This window comes from Psammomys obesus, unplaced genomic scaffold (assembly GCF_907164565.1).
Source record: "Psammomys obesus unplaced genomic scaffold, mPsaObe1.curated_primary_1811, whole genome shotgun sequence".
Taxonomy (NCBI): Eukaryota; Metazoa; Chordata; class Mammalia; order Rodentia; family Muridae; genus Psammomys; species Psammomys obesus.
This window is the reverse complement of record NW_026591086.1, coordinates 18591481-18602981: the sequence shown is the minus strand read 5'-3', so window position 1 is coordinate 18602981 and position 11501 is coordinate 18591481.

Genomic DNA, 11501 nt, shown 5'->3' with positions numbered 1-11501 from the left:
AATATAATATAATATAATATAATATAATATAATATATATTCTTATATATTATAAGAATATTTGAAGAGGGTTGGAGGGTTGGTTTAGTGGTTAAGAAAACTGTTAATACTGTTTGCTCTTCCTGATGACTTGAGTTCAACTAACAGCATACATGACGGGTAGTTTAAAACTGGATAATTCCAATTCCAGGGTAATTGTACCCTTTGGGCACTTGCATTCATGCGGACATACCTTCCCACCACATATACATAATTGAAAACAATAAAAATAAGTCTTACAAAAAGAACATTTGAAGAAACTCTAACATTATGCTGCAACAAATAATTTGTAAATAAAATATATCCAGTTTTCACAAATGATGCTGCTCTAAAGTTGGAAGATTCATAATTAATAATTAAATTTATAAATTTATATTCACAATATAAACAGCATGTTCCCAGATCAACATACTGGGTGAATGCTCTCTATGGATGCAATCACAGAATAGCTAAGAAAGGATAGAAAAGTTATTAGGCTTACATTAAAACAGTAGGTGCTAAAGAGACAGATTTCTTCAGAGAGACACGCTAAGTTAATGAGTCTCGTGAATACCTGTGGAAATTTTAGGCAGTGTACTAGGAGGGTGTCAGAATCTTTCCTGTGGCTTAGGAGCTAAGTACTGCTTGAGAACAAAAAGCAGAATGACTCCATTTTTTTTTTATGTTTGCTGCCCCTAAATTTCTTGAAAGCTGTCTTTCTTCTCTTCTAGTCAAAACCAAGCCCAGGGTTTTAAGGTAATTTACAAGGTAAGGTGCTGAATTGTGCCCATGTAAGTTCTTAGAAAGGCACATAATACATGTTTATGTCCTTATTTGCAAATTAGAAAATTTTTCTTAGGATAGTTCCACTATACACTCCTTCACTCTGTTCACACGGATAGCATATGCCATTCCGTGGCACCTTTCTGTGTAACCTTGGCTATCCCGGACTTACTTTGTAGACCAGGCTGACCTCAGTCTCATAGAGATCAGCATGCCTCTGCCTCTCAGAGTGCTGGGATCACAGGCATGTGCCACTGCACGCAGATAGTCAGGGTAGTTTTAACCTCAATAATACTCAAGGGTTCTGTGATTCCACAGATAGAAGGCAGAGTTGGAGAAAGCAGGAATGCTTCATTAATTTACCTGAACTTATGTCTCTTAGGAGGTAGTCATGTTTGTTAATTGTAACAGTTTGAATTGGGGCAATATATAGGACCATCAGGAAATGCATGGTAGATAATTGCTTGATAAAACATGGTGAACATCTGGGATGATAAATTCTGAACTCAGTGGTATGAAATCCTAAATTGAGCACACACACAATTAGAAAATATGGTCTGAGACTTCTTTCCCACTGCAAGCCCTTATTGATATATTCTTGTTTGTAAGTGAGTTAGAATAGTCAGAAATATATCTCTCACACTTAAAGATTGTTTATTATATATGGTATGTTATACTTTTAAATTCTATATATACTACTTTCTCTTTTTCTTATAATACATTAAGAAAGCACACAGTGGGACTGTAAATGAGGAAGATTTTTAAAATTTATTATATTATTATTATTATTAATTTATTCACTTTGTATCCTGGCTGTAGCTACGTCCCCCATCTCCTCTGGGGCCTACCTTCCATCCCTCTTCCCAACCCCATGTCCCTTCCCTAGTTCACTGATAGGGGAGGCCCTCCTCTCCAACTATCTGACCATTGCCTATCAGGTCTCATCAGGACTGTCTGGATCCTCTTCCTCTGGGGTCTATTTAGGCCATCTCACCAGGGAGAGGTGGTCAAAGTGCAGGCCACTGAGTCCATGTCAGAGACAGCCCCTGCTCCCCTTTCACACAGAGACTGAGCTGCTCATGAGGTACATCTGAGCAGGGGTAGGGAGGGTGTCTAGGTCCTCTTCATGCATGGTCCTTGCTTGATTCACCAACCTCATGAAGTGGGGGAGATTTAATGACAGTGGACAATACACAGTCCGAACTACTGTATAGTCATAGACTGACCACTATCCCTGTGTCTTTAATATTTAATGAGTATGATATAATTTTGAATCTTTACAATATTAAGCAAATAAGAATCATGAAACATTCTTTTAGCAAGTATTTGCAAGATGTTTTCTGTTCACTTACAAGCTCCAAATCACGTCACATCATATCACAGTGACCTAACATTTGCTTAGCTGTAATGTTTAATTTGTTATTATATAATTTTTTTTTCATAAAAAACAAAATCTAGACAACCCCTCTCCATATGCCTGCCATTCACACTCATGGTGTATGAATATAACACATCTTCCAAATACTCACAGTAGAGCTGAAACAGCCCTGGTCTAGTTCTCTAATGCAGTCCAATGGCTATTTCAGGCAAATTGTCCCTGAAAGGGAACAAGCACATTATTTCCCAGGCAACACCCCTGAACACACAACAACTCCGTGACTAAATCAGAAACTGTTAGTAAGTCCATCGATCAGTGAGCTCATACACTTTCTCTCAACTGTAGAGAAGAGTGGCTCCTGATGATCACCTCCTGAAGAGGATGTCTGGTCAGTGATGAAGGAATCCATGACACAGCTGGTGTCCACAGCATCCATTCTAACTCCATGTCCTTGAAACTTTTATTCCACTGTTTATTTTAAAATATGACGCATTATAACAATTTTATTAAGTAAAAGCTGTTGTACTAATTAATACCGTCAATACATTTTGGTCTCTACATGCTAACAAACTAACTAATAAGAGCCATATGTGCTCAGCTTGTCCCAGTACTTTGACTTATTCCTGGCCATGTCTTATTAAGAGAAAATAAAATAAAATGACTCTTTGGTTCCCTTTATATTATATTCAGGTGCCTCCAAAGAGACCATGCTTGAGGTGAAATTCAAACTTTCTTCCATTAATTCACAGATTTATTTTTCTCTAGTGCTTGCTTAATATGACTAATGGAGTCTCCGTAGAGAGAATAACATTGACTATTGCTGTGCCTGCTCTTCACTTCAAGAACGGATAATGTTCCTAGCTTCAGAAATTTTAAAGGAAATTTATTTCACACTGTGTACTTTGGTATTTTTGAAGCAAAACAGCAACTGTAAAATTATTCCCATTGATTTTTAATCCCACAAATGCACATAGAATAGAAGAAAGCAATTTACTCTTTTGTTTCATTTTGTAGAATATATTACAATAGGAAATATAATTTAAAGCAAAATTCCTAGCTACATGGCAATCATTGCAGAGGAATCAGAGAATAAATTGTTCTAATGAATAAAACATACAGACAGAAGTGTTACTTTACAAAATGAAAATCCAGCTAATTAAAATCCATGGGCATCTGATTCAAGGTAAAAATTCCAGATGATGCTATTGCCTTCACCTCTTTCTATTTATGTAACAGACAAAATGTGTTGTAGAGATTCGCATAAAGAAAAATAAACAAAAAATCAACTCTCTTGTACACTGGAATTTATAATTTCCCTGAGGAGATAATCCCAGTAATATCACCAACCTGTGGCCTCCCTGGGAAACTGTCCCCAGGAAACTAGAAATTACAAGAGAAACTTTATTGAATAAATAAGTGACATCCAAGAGGCCACTTCCATCTGTCTTTCCATTTCATTTGCTCTTAGAATCTGCCTTTTCACATCTGAGGCTTAATAAAAACCCTTCTCAATTTTTAACACTTAAGAATCGCTCGCTAGCCAGGTGCAATGGTGCAGGCATGTAATCTCAGCTTTCAGGAGGCAGAGGGAAAGGAAGGAGGACTCCCCTATCAGGGGACTTGGGGAGAGGCATGGGAAGAGAAGAGGTAGGGAGATAAGGAGGGAAGGATTGGGAGAGGGTGAGGGAAGGGGCTGAGGATCTCTGTGAGTTTGAGACCAGTCTGGTCTACAAAGCAAGTCCAGGAGAGCTAAGGCTACATACACAAAGAAAACATTTCCAAAAAAACCACCACCACCAATAATAATAATAATAATAATAATAATAATAATAATAATAATAATAAAATAATTGCCTGCTTTTGAGAATTTTCTCCTCTTATTGCTAGGTGGCATTTTCAGACACTGCTGAGAACAATGAGGGTATGATCAGAACCAACCATTAAAACTCTTTAAGTGATATTCCATTCATTTTAATACTATGTATGTTTATTGCAGAGGAAAACACTTTTTAATTATCAACTCTACAGATCATGTAGAACATGTGTCCTATGTGGAATGCTGTGATTTAGAAGGACTTTGGCAAACTTAATGGTGGTCAATAGGGAGTGGGCTAGTTGTAGTGATTTCATGACTTCTGCACCGAAATAAGTCCCACTTGGAAAATGTTGGCTACAATACCTCAGTTACAAATCACATTTGATATCATTTAAGGTATAAAATTGCTTCTAAGTGAGAAACACAGATCTTTAAGAAAAGTCTCATGAGCTATAATTTGAGCCAAAATTTCCTTCTGAAAATAAGTCATTTATCAATGCTGATATTCTATTTTTTTAATTTATTTTGATTTATTACAATTTATTCACTTTGTAGCCCAGCTGTAGCCCCTTCCCTCACCCTCTGCTCCCAGTCCTACCTTTCTTACCTCTTCTCCTCCCATGCCTCTCCCCAAGTCCACTGATAGGGAAGGTCCTCCTCCCCTTTCTTCTGACAGTAGTCTATCAGGTCTCATCAGGACTGGCTGCATTGTCTTCCTCTGTGGCCTGGTAAGGCCGCCCCTCTCCCCACTTAGGAGAAGGTGATCAAAAAGCCAGCCACTGAGTTCATGTCAGACAGCCCCTGTTCCCCTTATTAGGAAACCCACTTGGAGATCATGGATGTAGAAATTTTCCTCACTCCTTGCCAGAACAAAGAGTTCTAAGTTACAGTAGGCAAGTACAATACCTTTGCTAGAAATAGTGGCTGGCTGTCTAAACATGCATCAGTTAATTCCCAAGAAAGTGCTGTTGAGGTACAAGCACGTGTACCTCATTTTATACCTAGGGAGTAAAAGAGGAAGAGATATCAGCAACCCTCCAGAACACTCGCCAAGATACGGTTCTTGAATCCAGGGTTCTCAGCCTTCCTAATGTTGCAACCATTCAACACAGTTGTCGTGACCCCTAACAATAAAATCATTTCTGTTGCTACTTCCTATGTATAATTTTGCTACTGTTATGAATCTTAATGTAAATATCTTATATGGAAGAAAGCTGATACGTGAATCGTTTGAAAAAGCCTGTTGACCTTCAAAGAAGTTGCGACTCCCAGGTTGAGAACTACTGCTCTAACGCTATATGAAAATACCGCAGTGGAAGTGACATGGGCATTTTCCTAGGCTGCTTCCTTCTCTCCATCGTTCCTTCCTTCTTACCTCCTTTTTTTTTTTCGCTTTTTCACCCTCATTATCCATGTCACTCTTGAAATATAATTATATTATATTATAATTCTATTTAAATTATTTTCTAGTATCATATATATTTTCCCATAGCCATGTAATAAAGATGAAAAATGCCATAACATTTCTTTCCATTACTTGATTGAAAATTTGCGTGATTTTAAGATACTTCTGAATTTTTCTCCCATTTTCTCAATTTAAAATGATTTGGGTAGTTTCATATATATATATATATATATATATATATATATATATATATATATATATATAATCACAGATCTGAACTATCCTTTTCTTACATTATGTTAAATTCTAAATCTATATAACAGGAGCTCATTCACCACAATCCACAAATACAGTAAAATTCTGTGAAATGTACCTACATAAAGCATATGAAGCAACTCGGGCATATTATGTCATTACAATTACACAGCTCATTCCACATTCATTTTGTTTCCAGAAAGGAATCATGAGTCTAGAGGAGGAAATCTTTTGCTAAAACTTCAGAGTACATATTTTCATCATAGTTTTGTAACTTTATCATGACAATTTTTTTTTTTTTTTTTTTAGAAACAAGGTATAGCTTTTACTTATAGAGTGACTGTTTCTTTGTTTGCTTCACTGAGACTTTTTTATATATGTAAATCATTGATGTATTTTTCTTTGCTTCAGGATCTAGAAAACATTTAGAAGAACATGAAACCTGTACTCTAGTTTAAATAGAAGAAGAAATCACTCAGCATTTCATATCAATGTGATCATTTGATGAATACTTATATTTTATTTTTTTTTTTTACTTTTTTTTATTTTATTTTTCTTTTTAGTTACATTTTGTTAACTCTGTGTCCCAGCTGTATCCCGCTCCCTCATTCCCTCCCCAACCCCACACTCCCTCCCTGGTCTCCTCCCTGCCCTTTTCCAAGTCCACTGATAGGGGAGGACCTCCTCCCCTTTCATCTGACCCTGTTTTATCAGGTATCTTCAGGGCTGGCTGCAAAGTCCTCCTCTGTGGCCTAACAGACTGCTCCTCCCCTGGGGGGGGGGGGGTCAAACAGCCTGCCCTTGAGATCCTGTTAGAAATATTCCGTGTTCCCCTTACTTTGGAGAACTACTTGGTTACTGAGCTACCACGGGCCACATCCGAGCAGAAGTTCTAGGTTATATCCATAGATGGTCCTTGGTTGAGTGTCAGTCTCAGAAAAGACCCTGTGCCCAGATATATTTGGTCCTTGTAGAGCTCCTATCCTTTCCATATCATACTAACTTCCCTTCTTTCATATGATTCCCTGCACTCTGCCGAGGGTTTGGTTATGAGTCTTAGTGTCTGCTTTGAAACACTGCTAGGTAGAGTCTTTCAGATGCCTTTTGTGGTAGACTCCTGTCATACGTTCAATGCACATCCCATTTGTCTTTCTAAATGAGGATTAATCACCTTCGCCTGTGTCCACTTTCTTGATTATCTTCCTTAGGTGTGTAGATTTCATTATGTTTATCATATCTTGTAGGTCTATATAAGCGAGTATATACCAAGTTTGTCTTTCTCCTTCTGGGATACTTCACTCAGAATGATCTTTTCTAGACCCCACCACTTGCCTGCAAATTTCATGATTTCCTCCTTTTTGATTGCTGAGTAGTATTCCATTGTGTAAAAATACCACAATTTCTGTATCCATTCCTCCGTTGATGGACATCTGGGTTGTTTCCAAGTTCTGGCTATTACAAATAAAGCTGCTACGAACATGGTTGAACAAATGTTCTTGTTGATTACTTGAGCAAATTTTGGGTATATACCTAGGAGTGGTATAGCTGGGTCTTGAGGTAGCACTACTCCTAGTTGTCTGAGAAAGCTCCAGATTGACTTCCAAACTGGTTGAACCAGTTTACATTCCCACCAGCAATGGAGGAGGGTTCCCTTTTCTCCACAACCTCTCCAGCATGTGCTATCACTTGAGTTTTTTATCTTGGCCATTCTGATGGTTTTAATCTGAGGCTGGAGAAAAATTTGAAGAACTTCCCGTTTTTGAGGGTTTGCTTCCTATCCTAGCATCTTTTTCTTTTAAACTCTATTAACAATACAGGCCTTTTGTTCCCATTCCTGTTGTTTGTGAGTTTGTTTGTAAAGTGGTTCTCCAATGAAGCTTACTTGAGTTATTCCTGGAACTCTAATCCATGCAACCAGAAACACTTACAGAAATCACAATTCATTGTACTGTCATATTATCAACACAGAAACTATTTACAATAGGAATTACTTATGGTTGATTTTTCTATGTATAGTAAGGTAAGAATCTGAGAGGACATATGGTTCTGAAATTGTTACTATTTTAAAATAGTATTACACTTAGAAAACTGATATTAATCAAAAGGCTTGCATCACTCTGACATGTGTACTTTACTATCTTGATTTCTCCAGCTAAAATGTTCCAGATCATTTTCAATCTCAAAGCCACACGGGCCCTTTAAACATCATGCTGTGATACCGGTTCTAAAATGTCAAATTGTATTTGTTTGGTGTTTTCTCACTAACAATGAATTCTCCACTGCAGATATCATTTAAGCAGATGACCTTCGATTAAGCTATCTTTCTCTATTGCTTTCACTTCAGTGCTGCCATAATGACAGCACTATAAAGATTTCAGCAGCATTGCCTCCCATGCGATAAAACAGTCTGTAAATATTAGCTTTCTCTCGGTACTGACTGGACTATATAGCTTTAAAAAAATCCCTAAAAGTGTTCTGCACAAAAGTTACCTGGAAGGAAAGTATATATTCACACACTGAGAAAGACAAACACAGACTCCTGTAATGAGATGGTAGTGAAGATGGAAGCAACACATTTAGAAAATTAACACCAGCCTCTAACCAAACCTAGTGATGTTGATTCTGATAATAGCTTAGGACTGTCTATGTTTAACATAACTTTTTAGTGTATTAGCCTATTTAGGAACACTATTACCTTCTTGGTAGATGTTTTTATTATTCCTTTCTAAGTTTAAAACTGATTTTCTGAGTCATTGGGTGGAAATTGGCATCGAAGGTCCATCACACCCAGGTCTTTATGTTCCTTGTCCCTATGCTACAGGTCGTTTAAAGAGGTAAGTTTATCTTAGACACAGGATGGGAGGATTTATTTCCTATTCTTTTCTGTAAGGTTTTATTTCATGTGAATATGAGTCACCACCGTTATGATCAAGGCAAGATAATACTATCATACTGATGTATTCTTATTTTCTTATCTTCATGTGATATTTTGGATACCACAAATATTGTCCAATGAGCCTTGATTTTTTTTTTTCTTTCCACCTATGTTATCAAAGTCACTTAGCACAGATAACATTTTTTTCACTGCCCTAATGCAGTGGAAATCCAAACTGTTCCAATGTAGAGACTGATTCTGAAAATCAGTCTGGGCAGTTTTTTGTTGTTGTTGTTGTTGTTTGTTTGTTTGCTTGTTTTAATATTTTTTATTATTATAATTTATTACAATTTATTCAATTTGTATTCAGGCTGTGTCCCCCTCCCTTGTCTCCTTTCAAACCTCCCTTCCTACCTCTTCTCCCCCTATGTCCTTCCCTTAGTCCACTGTTAGTTGAGGTCTTTCTCCCCTTCTATTGCCCCTAGTCTATCAGGTCTCAGCAGGACTGGTTGCATTTTCTTCCTCTGTGGTCTGGCAAGGCTGTACTCCCCAGGGGAAGTTGATCGGAGAGCCTGTCACAGAGCTCAGATTATAGTATTTGCCTTAATGAGCTTAATATTTTAGAATTTTCTTAGATCTATAACAAAATTGTGCAAAAATGTAGAGTTAAAATTTACCTTCTGCATTCAGACAACCTCTTGTACCATTTTCCCTACCCATCTCAATCTATATTAATACATCAGTACTCCAGTTCATGCTAGCATCCATATATGCTCCTGGTATGTGCTTGAGGAAGAAAATGCTGCCATCATTATGGTATCTGGTTAAGCAGGAAACTGCTGTAGAAGGCCACTATAGCCCCTTATTTTACCCCTTGCTCTGATAACTATGTTAACCATACACTCTCACTACCTGTGTAGGAATTTTTATTCCATAATATTATAGGGGTGGAATCAGAGGGAATATAGCTAATGCATGTGGGTTTTCAGCGCTGTGTATATGTTTCCACCATGAATTTTTGTTGTTTGATAGCACACTTCTTGTGAGCACTGAATTATAAATCTACAAGTATGTGTTCACTTCTACTGGAGGACATTTCAGGTGGTTACAAATCTGGGCAATCATGAATAAATGTGATAATTCATCTGTGTGCAGGTTTGTGGGGTTTTTTTTGTTGTTGTTGTTGTTGTTTTGTTTTTTTGTCTATTGGGGATAATTCACAAAAGAGAAATTACTAATTATTGCATCATGTGGCAGAGGTTAATGCAATATATCTTTATTTTTATCTGAGAACTTCATAAAATAACCTGTTGTTTCTAATTGCTTCCTTCACCTCTCCCAGCCTAGAGAGGCTTATATCTCTGTCCTCTTCAGCAGCCCAGATTACAACAATAGATTGGTGGTTCTTTTATGAAGAGACAATGGTCCTCACTTTCATGTGCTTTCTCTTTATTTTTTGACAATAGATGACTTTAAATGTCCCCCAAAGTTTAAGGGTTGAAGTTCGCTGTCCACCAATTGCAACACTGAGGGGTGAGTGATGTTTGGGAAGTAGAGCCAGTTGAAAGGAAATTACGTCATTGGGAAAGCACACTGGATTTGAAACTGTTCTGCTACTACTGTGTTTGTTTACTTCTTTGCTTCTTTTCCTTTCCATTTATCTATCTATCTATCTATCTATCTATCTATCTATCTATCTATCTATTTATTTATTTTTGAAACAGAAGCTCTCTATGGAGCCCTGACTGTCCTGAAACTCCCTTTATAGATTAGGCTTGTCTCAATTTCCTCTCTGTATTTCTTTACTCCTCCCTATCATGAAGGAAACAGACTCACTGTGACACATTATTTCCACGGTGATATTTTGCCTTACCACAAAACACAAAGCAAAAGAGAAATGCACCTACAGTTTGAAGCCATGATATAAAAATAAATCTTTCTTTCATATAAATGGATAATATCTTGTATTCAGTTACAGCAATATAAGCCAACAAAAACACAAATAGTCGGTATCAGTTCTTTTTAACATATTGGTTTTATTATCATATATAAAATCATTGTTGTATAAAAACAAAAATAAAAATTTAAAGATAACATATTGCATGAGTATTGAACTGCTTTGCAATATAAGAGTATTTTAAATATAATACCTTTAGGGAAAGGAAGGGCAATGATGCTATCATTTTTGTTCCCTGAAGAAGTTAAATAACAAGTAGGGCCCAAAGAAGGTTGCTTGAATGTCACTCCGAAGGGGAAATAGAATAGATAATGAAAGTAGATGAAGAGAGGGAACTGGGTAGCAGATGGTGTGGGGAGGGAAAGAAGAGAAGGGATCAGATGTAGGGAGAGCAGGAGTGGGAGGTGAGAGGGTTAGGAGAGAGAAGAGAAACCAAGGAAGGTCACATCTGAGACAAGCTGGAGACCTGTAACACAGCAGGATCCTGGCAGGATACAGGGATGACTTTAGCTGAGACTCCTAGTAACAGGAGATATGAAGACTGAAGTGCCACCTCCTATAGCCAGGCAGATCTTCCAGTGGAGGAAGGGGTATACCAACACACCCACAAAACCATTGACCCAAAATGTACCCTTCCTACAGGAAGTGTATGAATAAAGATGGAGCAGAAATTATGGAACTGCCCAACCAATGATTGACTCAACCTGAGACTCACCCTGTGGGACAGAGCTAACCCCTGAAACTACTAATAATATTCCCCTGTGCTTTCAGGCAGAAGCCTAGAATAACTAGGTCAGCATAACTACTCTTCTAAGAGGCTTCACCCAGCAGTGGATCTAAAAAGGTATTAAGATTTGCAGGTAAACATTAAGCAGAGCTTAGGAGTCTTGTGGAAATGTGACAGAAAAAAATTAAAGGACCGGAGGGGACAAAAACTCCACAAGTGGACCAACAGAGTCAAATAACCTAGGCCCATGGGAGCTTACAGAGACTGAAACAACAAACAAAGAGTGCT